Here is a 19524-nt window from a genome sequence, read left to right as displayed (position 1 = left end):
AATTTTAATACAATTTCATTATTAAAATGTCAAAATCGCCTCCTTCTCAAACATTAAACGAGCATTACATGTATTCCACAAGTGCGACGCGCTATTACGTGAGCCGAAATACAAATCGCACGTTCCTCCCTACCTAGGTGCACTACATAGGGTGTGAGGCGCTGGCATGTGCAGGCTAGGCAGGGCACTACGGGACCAATTAATGCGCCGCTTGGGACTCGACCTCGGAGCGCCACGGGTCTGAAGAACACGAGCGCCCGAAATGACGCGGAGTCAGGTGGAGCGGATGTGAGGAGGCACCGCGCACCTCCGTCACCTCCAGTTAGTCCGGTTCTAATCTCGGGGAGCAGCAGGAAGGCTATAGGAGGATATATCGCTGGAACCCGGGAGTGAGATGTAACGTCAGGTGTGCGGGAGTGAATTTCCAGGAGCTCAGCTGTGCGCGTTAAAGCACCGAGGAGCCGCCGGAGGATTCAGATGAGCTGAGAAGCGCTCCTGAGAGGAGTCGAGGGGAAAAGTCTGGACAGGTACGAGCTGCTCGGATGTTTTTATGTTTGTTTTGTTGTTTGTTTGATTAACAGAACTTGTTGTGGCAGGACACGCAGCTGTTGCGCACTCGGAGGTTTGGGAATTTGTCCGGTTCTTTACATAATAAACTCTGCTGTCAGTAATACCCCATAAATCTGTCAGTGATAGATATACGTGTGTATGGAAGAGTGGGATCTGTTGGACACTTGATTACGAACCCATTATGAAAGTATGGGTATTAACATGTAGTTTCCACCACGCTACAGGTTCCTTTGCGGCTATAACAGTACTGTATATCAGCCTTTACACTGAAACGGCGTTTGTGTGGTCAGGCACTGATATTGGAATAAAAGGTCTGGATAGCAAAATCCACCTTACATTTCAATTTCAATTTCAATTTCAATTTCATCCCAAAGCTCTTTAGCAGGATTGAGGTCAGGGCTCTGGAGTCTTTCTAGACCTCAGCTAGACCTCAAAGAATTGATTCTAATAATTGATTTTATACACCTTTAAGCAACGCGTATGGTAAAAACACCAAAACTCAGTAATTAGAAGCCCTGCCAGTGCAGTATACTAAATGTAGTAAAAATATGGACATCCCATTAAATATTTAATTACTTAGTTACGTGTTAAGTTACTAGTTACTAGTTAAGAAATACAAACATGGCATGAACACCAGAACTCAGTCATTAGAAGCCCTGTCTATATACTTTTGGCCATATACTGAACCCTAATACATACGGTACATGGAAATGCCAGTGCAGTATACTAAATGTAGTAAAAATAAGGACATCCCATTAAATATTTAATTACTTAGTTACCTGTTAAGTTACTAGTTACTAGTTAAGAAATACAAACATGGCATAAACACCAGAACTCAGTAATTAGAAACCCTGTCTATATACTTTTGCTCATATAGTGAAAATTAATACATATACTATACATGGAAATGGAAGTATTTAGTCACGTTTTCCTTTTGTTATTTTATATACTTCCAGTGCATACAGTCATGTAGTAAAAATTAGGACGTCCCATTTAATATTTAATTACTTAGTTACCTGTTAAGTTACTAGTTACTAGTTAAGTAAAACAAACATGGCATGAACACCAGAACTCAGTAATTAGAAGCCCTGTCTATATACTTTTGCCCATATACTGAACCCTAATACATACGGTACATGGAAATGCCAGTGCAGTATATAAAATGTAGTAAAAATAAAGGACATCCCATTAAATATTTAATTACTTAGTTACCTGTTAAGTTACTAGTTAAGAAATACAAACATGGCATAAACACCAGAACTCAGTAATTAGAAGCCCTGTCTATATACTTTTGCTCATATAGTGAACCTTAATACATACTATACATGGAAAATAAAGTGTTTATTCACGTATTCTATTTTGTTATTGAATATACTTCCAGTGAAGACAGTCATGTGGATAAAATTAGGACGTCCCATTAAATATTTAGTTACGTATTAAGAAATACAAACATAATAATCAATAATTGATAACTAGAGGTAATATGATTGCATCACCTTTGCGAAAACAATGGTAATTTGACTTGGTGCCACTTGGACAGAAAGCTTCCTCCACTGTTTCATGCAGAATGATTTCAGCTCTGTGATGTTTCAGGGGTTTTGTTCATTTGTTGGAGTGTTTTGCGTCACTGGTTCATTGTTGTGCGCTCCACCTCCTCTTCAGCTTCAGTTTTTGAACAGATGGTCTCACACTTTCCTCAAACACCCTCTGATACATCAACAGTTCATGTGGATTCTGTGATGGTGAGCTTGCCTGGCCACAAAACCACGACATTTCCATCCCCCATGATTCACAGTTGGTATGAAGTGCTTGTGCTTGAGTGCTGTGTTTCGTTTGCTTTAAACATGTCTTGTTTTACTGTACCCAAATATTTTAACTTTGTTTGAAACAATTTATCCGTCCAATCCTGGTTCAGTGGTTTTCTGGCAACTGATGTTAGCAAGGGTTTCCTCCTTGCATACCTCACATTAAAATTAAAAATGTGCAATCTATTTCTGATAGAAGACTCATGTGCTTTGAGATAAAATGCAGTAAGACCTGTCTGTAGATCCTGTGATGACATTGTAGGATTGTCTCTAGGCGACTTGTGATTTGTTTATGAGCTAAACTTGCCAGGACAGCCTGACCTGACCATACTGGCAGTTGCTTTAAATATCTTCCCTTAATTGTCTGGACAGTGAACTGGCTGACTCTTTGTCTTTTGTTTTTTTTTAATCCCTTCCCAGTCTCATTTGTATGTACAACCTGTTTCATGAAGGCCTCAGAGAGCTCTTTGGATCTCACCATGGTGATGCCACTCACTTTTGCAATCAAGAGCAAACCAAACTAAATGTCTGAGGTTTAAATAAGACAGGCGGCTCCAAACTCCTCTCTAATGATGTTCTAATCATTTGCAGATGATGTAGTGCACCGTATTCCAAATTTAAGCTTTTTAAATAGTAATAAATGTGGGGTGTCCTTTTTCCTCTCATAAAATGTCATTCTTTGGTTTCTTTCACCTTCATCTTTTAATATTGTTAAAATGAGGATCAAATGTCCATTAGTTTAAATGTGATATAAAAGACAACCCTTTGACCCTGTACTTAACAATAATCTGTTAAAACAGTTACTATAGTTATGCTTATATTAAAAGAAATCAAGTACTATTCATTACTATCCTATACACTATTTGTCATATAATCAAATCAAATCAAGGTTTATTTGTCACATACGTAGTCATACACAGTACAACTGGCAGTGAAATGCTTTAGTGACTGCTCGGCCACAGTAGTTACAAGATAAACTAAGTAGACAAAAAATATATATTTATACAAAAAATAGAAATGTTTAAACATTTTGTAGAAAAGTGTAGAAAAATACAAAAATTTTACAATTTAAATTAAGAAAGAAGCTTAAATATAATAAGAAGTAATTTAAAGTAAACCAAGTGTGTGACAGTGACAACAGCTGTGCAAGAACTATAATATAATTAATTTAATACTTTATATCGCTGCAAACATCTCTTGCAAACTACACCTGGTTTGTAGAATTGAACTTGGGGGAAAAAAGGTACGATGCCATAGCAAACACCTTCTACATTGGTTTAATAATTTGCAAATGGAAGTTTAGGGAACTACAAATTGTCCCTAGACAGGTGACATTCAGACAGACAGATAATAAGAAAGTGAGAGGAAAACCAGCAGTTACTTGAAAGGAATTGCAGAATGACCGGAGTGCTTATATGTACATTTCAGACAAGCTTTTTTTTTTAGCGATGTTTAGATGAAACTCACCTTCTGGCAATACATTTACATTTTACAATTTTGGCGTTTAGCATGCGCCTTTTATCCAAAGCAACTTTTATCCAAAGGGCCTTGCTCAAGGGCTAAACAGCAGCAACCTGGCATTGGTGGGACTTGAACCAGTGACCTTCTGATTACTAGTCCAGTACCTTAACCACTGGGCTCTGATTTTGGCTATTAAGAAAGAAAACTTGTGCATATGATCCCATGTACACCATACCGACCACGCAAATGGAACTGGGAGCAATTAGCAGCTACCACTGTTATAGAGAGCCACTCAGTTTATAAACACATTGATTTTGGGTTTGGTGCACATGCACTGATGAGAGCAAAACATTAGCACCACCCACAAACCGCCTGTTACGTAATAATGGTGCATGTGAGAACCAAATCGATATGACCAGATGATGCGATTGAACTATCTGTGAAACAGCAAGGGGGGCAAGCCACAAACCGCAGACCAGTTGTTGGATGGCCAAGATTGGTACCAGAGGATATGTGATGTTCATGGTGTTCCCAATTGTTTACATTATTATTATTATTTATTTTTTTTGCTAGTTATAACCTTTAGTTTAAATAACTTAAAGTTTAAAGTTTGTATGATTTGTTTAAATCCTATTCATTCAAATTATTCCCCAGGCCACCCAAGGACGATGGGTCCCTGCTGAGTCTGGTTCCTCTCAAGGTTTTTCCTTGCCACTGTCACCCTTGGCTTGCTCAACAGGGGTTTTTGGTCTGTCAGTCCTGGATTCTGTAAAGTTGCTTTAAGACAATGTCTATAGTAATAAGCGCTTTACAAATAAATTGAGCTACAGCTGCCCAAATTTTAGATCATTTTATTACTGGTGATGAGGGGAATGTGTCACAACTCACAGTGTATCAGCACTAATGTGTTTATGGCTGCGTAGTCACAGGACAGTCAGAGTGCCCATGCTAACTCCTGTCCACCATAGAAAGGACCTGCAGTAGGTATGCTGGCATTGGAACTGTCTGGTATGTGGACCAGATCCGCCATGGTGACTCCTGAACACAGAAGCAGCCTGAAGGAAAACTGACCAGTTATGACTAGTATGAGTTATTTATGACAAAAAATGGCATCGGTGCTTCTTTATATGCCTGTGACGTACAGATATGACTGAAAGCCATGCCAGCCGACCCTTCCCTAAAGTCTGCTTTCACCCCGTTCCATATTCAGCTCACGTTATAGAATTGCTGGAGGTGAATATTGATCTGTCAGCGTGGTTTCCAATCCATACTCAGTAAAGTTATTGGAAATGCAACTGTTTTCTGTACCACAGAAAGCTTTAAACACTGTCAATATACTGCATTATGTAGAGCTGCATCATTGTTGGGGTATGAATTGTTCTTAAGACCCTTTCAGTTCCTCCTGACAAAACAAAAAGGTCGCTTGTGCTTGGCGAGTGAGAAAACTGATGATTTATTAAGTGTCTCCTGAATTCATTCTTCTTAATACAAACCCATTACCGGGAAAGTTGGGACATTTTGTTACGATGCAATAAAAGAAAATTCTGTGATTAGTTTATTCTCTGAAATCTTTGTTTTTACAGTTCTGAAATTAAGAATTTGATACCTGCAACAGGGTGGCTTGGTGGGTTACACTGTCGCCCCACAGCCCCTGGGTTCAATCCCCAGGTGGATTTTGTGTGGGTTTCCTCTGGGAGCTCCGAGTTTACTCCCAGAGTACAAAGACATGCAAGCGAGGTGAACTGGAGATACAAAATTGTCCATGACTGTGTTTGATATTAAACTTGTGAACTGATCAGTCTTGTGTAATGAGTAACTACCGTTCCTGTCATGAATGTAACCAAAGTGTAAAACATGACGTTAAAATCCTAATAAATAAATAAAGATACCTGCAGCATGTGCGAATAAAGTTAGGACAGAGGCTTGTTTACCACAGTGTTCCATCATCCTTACTATAAATGACACTTATTAATGGTTAAGGAACTAAAGACACTAAATGTTGCACTAATTTCTTGATACGAGACTTCAGCCGCTCAACAGTTTGTGATTGCTGTTGTCTGACTTTTGGAGGCAGATCTGGACTGCAGGCAGGCCAGACCAGCACAAAGTAGTGAGCCATGATCCATCACTGTTATCAGTTCATCTGCGTATTGTGGAACGTTAAAATAGCATAACAGTGTAGATGATCCATGAAAACACTGGAAATCTTTTCTTTGTACTTTTGTCAATTTAATAAAGGTTCGAGAGAATGAACCAATCAAAGATTCTTCTTTTTATTGCATTTTACTAAATGTCCCAATAATGGCCCTTTTCCTGAAATTGGGTTCATATTATTATTATTATTATTATTATTATTATTATTTTTGTTATTATTTTTATTATTATAAACTAGTTTTTAGGGGTTTCTAGCCTGGTCCTATTTAAAAATCACACTAGCACACCAGAGCTGACATTTTAAACTTGTTGGGCGGCTACATGAACAACGATTGGCTGTTGTTCATACAGGGAGGGAGCCGGATAGGGACCTCATAACTGATGCAATTATGATCTCTGCTGGATGATTGATGGCATTTGCACAGAGTCGAGGGATAATGCTGATCAGGGTGTGACTCTCCGTACACAAAGCTGATCCGCGTATGAACTCGCCTTGTGCAGGTGAAAAGATGCAGTTGACTACTGTACACGTGTCGGAGTCTCACTCTCCTCAATCAGGGCGGGAATCGGCATCAGTAGAGAGGAAGCGTAATGTAATTGGGTAATTGTATATGCTAAAAAGTCAGGAGAAAAAGGGAAGAAAATGCATAAACAAAAATAATAATAATAAATAAAATAACTGCCTTCTTTGCAAAAAATGGCAGGTTGAAAGTGTCACTTCAGTTTGATCAGATTTTGCGAGCCGTTAGTGCATCATCAGCAATCATCACACAATGTAAAATGCATTTTCAGTCTCTCTACTTGACAGACTCAGCCCTAGGTGAACAAATACATGTGACCACGTTCTACTAAACAACTGTTATGCAAGCCATGATGCACAGCTGATGTACTGTACAGGTGTATGTTATATTAAAGCAGCCCAGGTTATTATATTTAATTTTATTTACTAAGGTTCTTAATCATGGCTGATTTTGGGTTTTATTTCTTGGTTGTCATGTCCTTGTGTCGTTGACTGAAATGCCCGATCTGCTGACACACGGCAGTTTGGCTCTGTGGATCCGTGCTGTTGATGCCAAGTTGTACCATGTGCCTGTTTCTGTGAAAATCTGACCACACAAAATGTTTTCCATGTTTTAAATGTTAAAGCTGTTGCAGATCAGCCGTTTCTGACCTGATAAGATCAGCGGACGTACCGTGATGCACTGATGCCACATGACTGAAAAATTGTTACATAAAGGAAAATAAGTGGCTGATGAAAGTATGTGGACGCACCCTTTAATTATTTAACTGTTTCAATCACACCTAGGGTGACATGGTGGTGAAGTGGGTAGTTCTATCGCTTTACAGCAAGAGGGACATGGGTTTGATTCCCCAGCTGGGAATGTGCGGAGTTTGCATGTTCTCCCTGTGTCTGTGTGGGTTTCCTCTGGGTGCTCTGGTTTTCTCACACAAGTCCAAAGTCATTCAGTCAAGCAAACTGGAGCTACTAAAATTTGATGTGTTTGCCTTGTGATTGACTGGCGACCTGTCCGGGATGCCTTTTACTCAACAAATCAGACCCACTGCAACCCTGACCAGAATAAAGCGGTGAATGAATAAAACAGACAATGAATGAATGAATGAATTCATGTTTTACCACCACTTCATCCTGTTCAGGGTCACAGTGGGTCCACTTTGCACAGAATTACTGGGTGCAAACTGTGCCACCCCGCCCACCCCCGCTCAGATATATCTGTATAAAGGCGCTCGGTCAATAGCACGGCTGGGGATTCGAACCTTGGATCTTGGAGTTCTTAATATAAGGTCAAGTAGAGCCAGTTGTGTTTGTTAAAATAAACATCATGTAATTAGTTTGACTATAATATATGTAAACAGGGTTTGCTCTCTGTGATGAACTGAAAGGAGGTCTGGACGTTGTGTTTTGTTTTCCTGACAGACAGGACTGAGAGTTCAGAGACTGAGGATGGGTCAGTAATGCACTTCATCGCTGGACTGTAATGGACTTTTATTGAATAAACCTGCAGGATTGAAATAATTGCTGTTTTGGTTGCTAATGAAAAAAAAATCAAATTTTACGAGTGTAGGATTGTTTTGTATGAAGCCACCTGCACTGGTAAATAAAACAAATAAAAGGAAATAGATTTTGATTTCAGGCAATGAGACAAAATCAGAAAGTGACTATTTTAAAAGATTTTTTTTATTTATTGTATAAACGGCTGATTAATTCTGTAGCAGTGATCATCATGTCATGACAGAGATGTTCACAAGTCACAAAATACGAGTCCCAGTCAAGTCACGAGTTTTTAGGCTAGAGTCCGAGTCAAGTCACGAGTCTTTAGGCTAGAGTCAGAGTCAAGTCACGAGTCAATATAATCTACACAAAACATATATTGGAAATGTAGCGTAGAAATAAATAAATAATCTGTAAGTTCAGATAAGAAACAACAACAGATTAGCGACTGTATCGTGCCTTTACTTTCCTAGGTACCAGTTAAAAGCTTAAACTGACGTTTTGTTTTCATTGCAAATTACGGCACAGTGGCCAAAATCCCAAACACAGCAAAAAATCCATAATACTGCTTACCTTAGCTTATGTTCTTCCAGATGCTATTAAATTTATGACCTTGTGTCCCATTAGGAATATAATCCGTTATTTTGTAAATGTGCTTATAATTAAAAACCTCCAAACTTTTCCCAGTTGTGAAGTAAAACATGAACTCGTTAGAAAGCCGATCAGGCGTTTCATTAACGATCACCTGTGTGACGCTGCAAACTGAATAAATAGGGGGGGGGGGGGGGGGGGGGTAGCAGTAAATAAAATAAATAAACTTAAAAAGAGCCTCACAGTGAAGATAAACCGGAGCAGCGCGCGTGTGTGTGTGTGCGCCTTTAGAAGAGACGCTTTGTTCACTGTATCGCTATAAGTGATTCATTGATTCACGAGTCATTTTTCGCGAAGCCTAAGTTTCTCTTCTCAGTTATCTCTCCGTGTTTACTGTTATTAATTAAATGTCGTGGTTTTAAATAAACACCAGCTACTACAGAACCTTTTGTGTGACTCTCTTACATTAAAAAGCTTCATTAAAAAGCTTAATTAAACTGCTATTACCACAGATCTGTAACCGACCGTCAGACTCGTTCCGTCTAAGGAGCTAAAAGTTCAGCAGATGATCCTGAACTAACGAATTTGGTAATGAATAAACTTTTGCCTCTGATTGGCTCTGTTACATTTTCTGTTCTCATCTACATCACAAGTAAGAACCGCTTACGATTTACCAAAGTGAACCAGGAGTTTGTATAACGTGCTGATAGAATCGACTCAGATGTGACCGGGTTGAATTATCTTTTTAAAGTAAATATTACAATCAGCAAAATTACATCGTATGTATGATGCACAAAGTTAATTATGTTATTTTAGGTCATGAAGAGCTTTCACGATAGTTTCTGTACGATGGTTGATGAATGGTGATGTGATGGTTGGTGCTTCGTAGCTCAAAGTCTGGATCAATCCACTGAGCTGTTAACTTAACGTGATCTTTATATATCACACGATCGGATTGGCTACTTTTAGGAAATATCGGCCGATCGCCGATAGCATATTTTGATTAAAAATCGGCCGATACCGATTCATAGCCGATCGATCGTCCCATCTCTATTGTCGATAATTGTTGGCAAGGGTTGGACGTCGGCTTGACAAAGATTTGGGTTTCTTATTGAGTGAAAGTAATTAAATTTTAAGTGATTTGTTTTCATATTAAAACACTATGCAACACAGGAGCAATCCTAAACTTCTTGGCAGGAACAAAAATGAAAAGTGAAATGAAAAATATAAAAAAGATAGAAACAAGGAAAAAAGTGGCATAAAAATACAAGAAATAAAATTCTATGAAATTGCTTTAAGATTTCACACAAATCTGATGATTTATGTGTAGAAGTTTTAGGCAGGTGTGGAAGTGTTAATATTAGGGCTGGCTCGATACCACTTTTTTATGTCTGAAACCGATACCGATACTGCAAATTGAGTATCTGCCGATACTGATACCAATCCGATACCGTCATTTTCCCTCTCAAACAACTAAGCAGTAATAATACACGTCTTAATGCACCATGGTTAAACTAGATATCTAAATAACAACGCTCAGACTGTGAAACTAATATTGTAAAGGAATAAATACAGAACCTACAACATCACACTAATGCAAAACTGCTGTTTTTATTTTTACTTTTACACACAGAACATTTAGCAGTAATTTTGGTTTCACTTACGTTCGAGCAATCAGACGCGATGGACCAATTACAATTGGCGCAGTGTTTTAGTTGAGATTTTCCGTTAAAGTTCTGTCACGTTTTTAGATGATTAAAAACCAAAGCGTGCTTATTAAAAACCCTGCTGGATTTTAAAGAGGACGTCTGTGGCTAAACGGGAAACGGTGTAGTTTCTTTTATTTCATAACACTAATGGATTAATGGTTGAGGATGTGAGAGATCTCCAAGCTGGGACAAGATAGGTTTTCTTTATCTCACGTGAGCAATTTATCATTTATAAAGCAATTTGTATTGTATTTAAACAGTGTTTTTAGTTGTGGCAGTAGTAAATGATTTTTTAAAATGCTAAAAGTTGAAGTAGATCAGTATGTTTTAATTTCTGAATGGCTGTTGTGGATGAGTTGTAGATCAGTGGCATGTTAATAATGTAATCAAGATGCAAGCTGGCAGTAAACGGTACTCAGTTTGAACGTATCTTCGTGTGTTATTTGCTTTACACACAAACGATGGCCTTATTTACATAAAGTGTTATTTACATAGACTGCAATTCTTCCATGAAGACCATTTCTGACCAGACTTCCCCGAACACTAGTGGGTGTACCTGGGTCACACTGGTTTCTGCCAGTTCTGAGCTGACGGCACTGCTGGATGTCTTCGATTTCGAAGAAAAGTAGACATGAGTCTGTCAGTCTGTCATCTGCTTCAGTGAGTTTTCTTGGTCGACCGCTGCGTGTACGGTCCCCAGTGTTTCCCGTCTCTTTGTGCTTCTTTAAAACCATCTGGCTTTTGGGTGACCCAGAACTGTGCCACATGTAGCACATGTAGCGTTTCCATGTTTGTAAATGCTTTCTTATTTGTATTTTTTCTTCCATATTTCTTTATGTTTATTGGGTGTCATGAAAGGCGCTTTTCAAATAAAATTGTATTATATTATATTATATTATAAAACAGCACAAACACACCCCCAGGTCCTCTGTGCCACCCTATCAAAATTCAGTTCTAATAAATCTGTACTTAATGTGGCAGAACTGAATGTTTAACTGTTTTCATGAATCCTAAAGATGTGTATGTGTGTGTTTGAGGTTTACATCCCTCACAGGGGCGGCTCGGTGGATAGAAAACGAATCTTTAATATCAGCATTATATTTATTTCTTCTCTGCTCTGTGATCACTTGTTGTGTTTGTGTTGCTCAGGACTGGAAACCCGGGCAACTGGTTTGTGCATCACTAATTATTCAGTGCCATCGCATCTATGAATGCACACTGGATTCACTGTTAGTCACTTCTCAACTGGTAAAAAAACTGCAAACATTTTCTCTGCAGTGTTTAACAAAGACACGTCAAGGTCCCTGTTCCAGTCCAAGGCTGTACCGCCCAATCACATGGGGTAGCACAAGGACACATCCGGGACCTAACAGCCCTTATCTACTGCACGGTACGCTATGGTACGCTACGTTTTTACATCCGTAATTCCACATTTAGTGGTTGTTTTTATTGCCAAGTGACCCGGACTGTACATAAGTACCCATGATACATTTGACAGTACAGGCAGTCGTCACCACCGGGGTAAGAACATACGAGCGTCATGTTTTAAACCCATCATGTTGTTGATACTGCTGTTGTTTACAGTCATTGAGCATTGCAGTACTTGGTCTGGTAAAGAACGGCATCAGTGAACTTTCATGATTACATTTGTGCAGTTGAAAACGGACAGCAGCACATTAGGTACGGTACGAACAGTTCTAGATTTTGGACGTGTAGCATATTATACTGTGTGATGGAAAATTCTATTATTTACACCCACTCAACTCAACTTCTGATCTGTGTAAACTCAACACATCCTGACTCTTCTTGCTCACTTTTATCACTGAAATTACACAATTTCTACATAAATGACCTGTTTTTTATGCATGTTTCCCTCCAATTTTCTTCCCAAGTTGTATCCAACTAGACCTCCACTCCTGACCAAGGAGGGTTGTAACTAACACACACCCCTACACAGGCTACAGCTGACCGCTTCTCTTCACCTGTACCAGGCGGGTTCTTACAGAGATCTGTATCATGCACGGAGAGTCACTCACGATCCCCATTATCCCCCATCTCTGTGTGCAGGCACCATCGATCATCCAGCAGGGGTCGTAATTGCAGCAGTCTTGATGAATCCCCGCTGGCACGCCCACCCTCAGACGAGCCAGTCATTGTCCGCAAAGGTGTTCTTACCGCTGCACCACCTGAGCACCCTACATGAATTACTGATTAAATATGGTCTGATCTTTATCATTGCGGACAAATCAATTTATTTATCTATTATTTTTTACTCTTGTTGATGTACTCAGTTGAAATACATTTTGCAGTGCATTCTGGTGACCTCTGCCTGGTTGCTGGACACTATGGAGAAGAGCCACGGGCTATCACATGCTTCTTCTAACATGTGTAAAGCCGCTGAGCTCATCTTTACACCTTCCAGCAGTGGATTCTTACAGAGTGTCTAAAGATAAATGAAAAAAATCACATATTCATTTGTTGTCATTGCTTTTGCTGGCACCAGTGTAAACAAGTCGAAGCTTTATCCAACAAGTCAAAGCTTTGTACCCTCTCTTAGGCACTGCCAATTTTGCCAGTTTGGATGCCCAGTCTGGCAGAGCGCTCGAAATCTAGCGCATTATACTGCTGTGTCACATGATTTTAAGCAAATGAATATATATAATAAATCAAATGACTATAAAGCTTCACCTGTCAAACGCCTGTTTTTTATCACTGCAGATAAATCCATTCTGCCAAAATGAATAACACACAATTGTGTTTAACATTATTTATTAAAGACTAGGAAAGGTAGGAAAAAGCATTTGGAGCTCTGAATGACCACTACGAGTTTGGTGTGCCAGTAAATAATGTGGGCTTTAAAGTCTGTTGTATAAGTGTCCCCTTCTATACAAAAGCACTGAAGAAATAAACATGAAGCTGCTTTTCTGAAGAAAAATCCATTCATGTGATTCATCCAAACTATTTTTAGAGAACCTTCCTAGAAGAATGGTTCAGATGCACGGAGCTGGTTTATTTATGAGAGCGCTGCTGAAGATTTGTTTATTAATTAAACAATTTGTCCACAAAGGGAGGAAATTCAGTATTGTTGTTTCTCTTGTAGACGTCCTGCAGGGATCACACAGGGGGTAAATGCACAAAAGAACACAGACCTCAGAGCAAAAGCCCTGCAAAACTTTTTAGAACTTTCTAAGATGTCTGTTTATGTGTTAAATATGAGAAAATTATCAACAAGATGTTTATCATGAAACGACAGGAAGATAATAAAAAGAAAACTGCTTATCAGGGTTTTACGTTTGTATTGGACCACCTGGGTGCTTCACAGCACTTTTGGCAGAAGTGCACAGGTCTGTTTGAACTGAAAATACCCTGCACACAATCCAACTGTGAAGCACGGTGGAGGTAGCATCAGTGTTAGTTCTCACAGAGCCTGAACAGGTCAATTTTAGTATCTCCTATTAACCTGAATTATTATTTATCTATTTCTTTTTTATGTACTCAGTTTGAATACATCTCCCTGTGCTTTCTAGTGACCTCTGCCTGGTCACTGGACACTATGAAAGAGGGGCACTGGCTAGTACATGCTTCCTCCAAAATAAAAAAAGTGTAAAGCCGCTGACCACATCTTTACTTTTTCATTGCTTTTGCTGGCACCAGTGCAAACAAGTCAAAGTTTTATCCATCTAACCCTTCCTGCTTCAGACACGGTCAACCGTTTGTCTGCCGAGAGCCCGGCCAGGCTGGTAGCACCACTGAGTGGATGGTGGGTTGGCGCATTACACCAGGTTTATCTGTTTACATTTTCGGCATTTAGTAGACGCTTTCATCCAAAGCGACTTACAGTACTGTGACAGTATACAGTCTGAGCACTTGAAGGTTAAGGGCCTTGCTTAAGGGCCCAACAGCTGCAACCTGGCAGAGGTGAGGCTTGAACCGGCAACCTTCTGATTACTAGTCCAGCACCTTAACCACTAGACTACAACTGCCCTAATCTGTTATTAAAAACAATCATTTTCTTCTACATCTTCCACCACAGTTCTCTCATTCTAATCATTACAACTTGATTGCTGGCTGAGGAGAGCTTACCCACCCCCTCTGTCATTTTACTTGAGAGTGACAGAGCCTCACAGAGAGCCGAACCGTGTACCCTGTACCCCGTCACTAGCAGCATTTGATTCAGCCAGACATTAGAGGTAATGAATCCCTCCCTCAGGCACAGCCAATGTTACCAATTTGGATGCCCAGTTGGGCAGAAAGCTGGATATATCAGCATTGGTGGGCTAGTGCATTATACCGCTGTGTCACATGATTTTAAGGGTTCAGAAACTCTTCCCAAATCACTAAACTGTGGAGCTTTGCCTGTCACACGTTTGCAGCAGGTCTGATCCATGACCGTAATGAGTAATAAAGAGATGAAGAATACAGTGTCTTAATAACGACCTGCGCTTGAACATCAACAGAGACTAACAAACCCCAGATGGTCTGACAGGAATACACTGCAAGAAGGTCCTGGGTTCGATTCCCAGGTTGAGTGGTCCAGGTCCTTTCTGTGTGGAGTTTGCATGATGGTAAAATCCTAATAAAATAAATAATTTGAAGTGTGTGTGTGTGTGCCTGTGTGCTAGTTCTTGTGAGTAAATGTCAGTAAGATACTGACACTGTCCTCAGTACAGTAAATGTAATGGCTAATTGTACATACAGTGATATGTTCTATTCATGAGTCACCCTTATATCTGGAATTATTTTATATTCTGCTTTAGGAGCTGAAGATAAAGGATTAGAGCACATGTTCGTCTACAGTCCCATGAAAAAGAAAACTTAAATACCTCCGTTTATCAAACTCTTTTTAATATTACACCAAAATAACCCATAAGTTTCATTTATTGAAGGTAAAATGCCGGCCCTGTGTCAAAAAGCAATTTCTCCCTTATGCCAAGTTCACACTACACGACTTTCCAAGTCGTCAGGTCACTGTACAGTTCACACTACACGACTGGATCTCTTGTAATCGGGAGTCTTTCAAGTCAGTGTGTATTTCACACTACACGACTGATCGGTGATCGGGGGTTTCACACTACACCATCTATCACCAACTGGAATCACAGACGAGCTTCTCTGGTCTCCCAAACTACGTTTTGTCACGAAAACGAAGGCGAGAAGCAACGAGGGGTTAATGATACCACGTCCAAAAATGCACGTCAACAAGTAGCGAGTTATCAAAGTTTGTGCAGCGTAAAATCATGTAGGAAAAATAAATGAATCTGAGTGGATTTGGCAACACGACCAGCAGGGATTGTTCTATAGTGAGTTGGAAGTTAATAATAATGGTGTTATGTTATGTAGAGAACGATAAGGTCAGAAATACTGTAAAACCTGTGTGTGCCGATGTATTCTGATATAAACTATATTAGGCCCCTGTCCCACCTGTTTACAACTTCTCCCCTGCGTTTCCCCTCACCCCGTATCTTGCGTTCTCATTGGCTGTTTGACATAGCACTCATTGCCAGTCGGGCAACTCAGATCCAGATATTTGACAAGCTAGATATATAACTTAGCTCGCCGAGCGCTCGGATCGAGTTGTTGAGTAGTTCACACATAGCGATCAAGAGCCGAGTTTCAATCGTCGAGCAAACGCCGAGTTGCTCCCGAGCCGGCACATCTAGCGCTGACCAGTCGGCGAGTGAAAATCGGAGCAAAAATCGTGTAGTGTGAACTAGGCATTACCTACTACGTATAGCAACCAGTTTACCTATTTCAGTTGACGGTTGGGTTCAATTGGACTAGCCACGCCCAGGCATGATCACTTTCATACCTGTTTAATCCAAACATGACCTAAACCGTCCTGGCAATGTAAAGCAGGCTAATGCATCACGATGCCTCATTGTAAAGAAATTCAAATACAGATGCAAAACACTCATTGACAGTGACCAGTCTGGAAAGAGTTACAAATATATTCCTGAGGCTTGGGGTCTCCAGTGAACCACAGTGAGAGCAATTGTTCACAAATGGACATGAGGAAAAAGGTTAAATAATTCAAACTGGAAATATTGAAAAACTGTAATCTCTAATCGAAGTGATTTTATATCAAGGAAATTCATTCACTTCTACTGACAGTGCAGCGGTCAGTACTTTCACCTTCCTTTCCCAACATAACAGCATCTAGTCTTCTCCTGTAATGCATGATGAGATCAGAAAATACAAAGCACAAAATCTGAACACAAAACCTCTTCAGGTCGTCCAGGCTTCTAGGTTTCCACCTGTATACTCTTCTCTTCGCCTCACCCCGAGCCTTTTTATAGGGTCTAGGTCAGCGTGACTGGAATTGCCATAGCAACAGCTCGATTAGATACTTATTGAAGCATTTTTGTGCAGCCTTTAACGAACACTTCAGAAATCATTATCCTGCTAGACTGGGAACGTGGTAGAACAGCGGGTGGAGCTTCGGGCTTTCAGTTGAAAGATGTACACTGATCAGCCATAACCTTAAAACCACCTCCTTGTTTCTACACTCACTGTCCATTTTATCAGCTCCACTTACCATATAGAAGCACTTTGTAGTTCTACAATTACTGACTGTAGTCCATCTGTTTCTATGCATGCTTTGTTAGCCCCCTTTCACCCTGTTCTTCAATGGTCAGGACTCTCCCAGAACCACCACAGAGCAGGTATTATTTGGGTGGTGGATCATTCTCGGCACTGCAGTGACACTGACATGGTGGTGGTGTGTTAGTGTGTGTTGTGCTGGTATGAGTGGATCAGACACAGAAACGCTGATGGAGTTTTTAAACACCTCAATGTCACTGCTGGACTGAGAATGGTCCACCAACCAAATATATCCAGCCAACAGTGCCCCGTGGGCAGTGTCCTGTGACCACTGATGAAGGTCTAGAAGATGACCAACTCAAACAGCAGCAGTAGATGAGCGATCGTCTCTGACTTTACATCTACACGGTATTTAAATACTCCATACCAGCACAACACACACTAACACACCACCACCATGTCAGTGTCACTGCAGTGCTGAGAATGATCCACCACCTAAATAATACCTGCTCTGTGGGGGTCCTGACCATTGAAGAACAGGGTAAAAGCAGGCTAAAAGGGTATGCAGAGAAACAGATGGACTACAGTCAGTAATTGTAGAACTACAAATTGCTTCTATATGGTAAGTGGAGCTGATAAAATGGACAGTGAGTGTAGAAACAAGGAGGTGGTTTTAATGTTATGGCTGATCAGTGTATAAATGACAAATAAAGGCGCTCCTCTTCTTCTTTTTCTTGAAACATTCACAACACATAAAAAAAACTTCCTTAACAATAATTATTGGCATTTTGTGTCACCTTACAGCAAGAAGTTTCTGGGTTCGATCCCTGTGTAAAGTTTGCATGTTCTTTGCCGGAGCTCATTGTTATCACCTGCCGTTGTCGCTGCTGCTGAGTGCACACAAAGTGTATTCTTATTAAGCATCGTGCTTAATTTCTGCCTGCAGTCCAGATCTGTCTCCTATTATTAATATACGGCATGTATGAGGAGGAGAATCACATTAAAATGTGTATTTAACAGGAAAGGTGAGGTAACACAGTGTAAACACGCCTCTGTCCCATTTATTTGAAGTGTGTTACAGAAGGAGGCATCAAATTCTAAATGATGATATTTACAAAATGCAGTAATCAGTGAGAACAAATAATAAATAAGACTCAAGAGAATCACAAATCACAGATTCTTCTCTTTATTACATTTCATTAAACGTCCCAACTTTTGCTGGAAAGCAAGTTTGTAAATTGATTAAATTCAGGTGGGGCCATTTGTAAGGCAAAGATTTTAGTCTTTTTGTCTACGTTTGCACCTGAGGGCTCAGACGCACGCACGCACACACACACACACACACGGTTGGACTCCAGTAGAGTATTCAGAATAAACAAATGAACCATCTGTATTGAAATCAGGATATACAGTCACTGTAATGAACACCTGTACAATTGCATATTCATTTGATTGTGGCATTCATGCTTTTCTGCTTCTTAAACGGCTGGTTTATGTACAGTATGTCTGAAACTGATTCCCTGTTATCAGGATACACAAATAAAAACATCCAGTGAGCATCAGTTTCAGTTCTGCAGGTGAAATCTAAGATTTACAACAGCGTTCTTTACGCCAATACTGAGCAGAAAACACACAGACTAATTTAACCATGAGCTGACTGGATTACAGTATCGAAAGAGCACTCTGGGTTTCATTTGTCTCACCCAGAAACAGCAATTTGGTGCTACAGTGGGCCGAAACTGGACACTTGAAGGTTGAAAATACTGTGGAAAGCCGGCTGGTGCAGCATGTCGCTAGTCAAACGAGTGGACAGAGACGTGAATAAATCTGTGTTATGAAAGCAGTTTGTAATGATCGCTGTATCGTTGTAATATGTGTGATGAGAAGAATCGATTCATGTGTGTTGTATGCTGGTTGGTGTGTTGGTTTTGTATGGTTAGGGGCCACACCCAACGATTTTATCCAAAGTCACTCACACTTATCACTGAATACAATTTGAGCAGTCGAGGGTTAAAGGTCTTAGGGACCCAACAGTGGCAACTTGGTGGCAGCTGGGCTTGAACTGGCAACATTCTGATTACTAGTCCAGTACCTTAAGCTACCACTGCCCTGATTCACGTTACAAAGTACCAATCTAGTCCAGTGTTAACATGGTACAGGGGCAGCACCGTGCCGAATCTAGTAGTGTGGGTACCAAAGGGTAACATGAGAGGGTTTTATCCTCTCCTTCCTCCCACACCCCAAAAACATCTGGAAGGTCGACCGGCTTCTTTAAATGTTTTTTTCTGTGAGTGAGTAAGTGAGTGAATGTGTGGGTGAGTGATGCATCGTAACAGACCTGCGTCACAGCCGTGGTGTTTTTCTGGTTCACGCTAATGGTTTTGGCGTAGCGATCACCAGTGATATGAATAAGAACGAGAAACTGCTGATGCTCTGGGGTTTATTTAATATCTGCTGATGTTTCCTGGAATGAACTTTGGTCAACACTGTGCTGAGTTTGAAGTATTTGAAGTAGAATTAGCTTTAAAGGGTGTGTAGGGTAGAATTTCGGCTCTGGTGGTTACACGGTGGTATTAAGAGTATCGAGTTGTGTTTTCCTCCTTCAGTATAATCTTAAAATATCTTAAGATTCAAGCCATTTCAGCAAGAGTCCACAACTTTGTCCCAATCTTAGGGATAAGTG

The 19524-nt window shown here is 40.2% G+C and overlaps 1 protein-coding gene across 1 annotated transcript in view; it reads left to right on the top strand.

The window, feature by feature from the left end:
• The first annotated feature begins 266 nt into the window (after positions 1–266).
• The window catches only part of LOC134329543 (prolactin receptor-like), a 55371-nt gene continuing 36113 nt past the window's right edge, over positions 267–19524 (top strand). The window contains exon 1 of the mRNA XM_063010828.1: positions 267–527. The gene's annotated coding sequence lies outside the window, so the exon portion shown is untranslated. The remainder of the gene's footprint in view (positions 528–19524) is intronic.

This window comes from Trichomycterus rosablanca, chromosome 15 (genome assembly GCF_030014385.1).
Source record: "Trichomycterus rosablanca isolate fTriRos1 chromosome 15, fTriRos1.hap1, whole genome shotgun sequence".
Classification (NCBI taxonomy): domain Eukaryota; kingdom Metazoa; phylum Chordata; class Actinopteri; order Siluriformes; family Trichomycteridae; genus Trichomycterus; species Trichomycterus rosablanca.
Note: the sequence above shows the minus strand (reverse complement) of the source record. Positions and strands in the feature narration are given on the sequence as shown.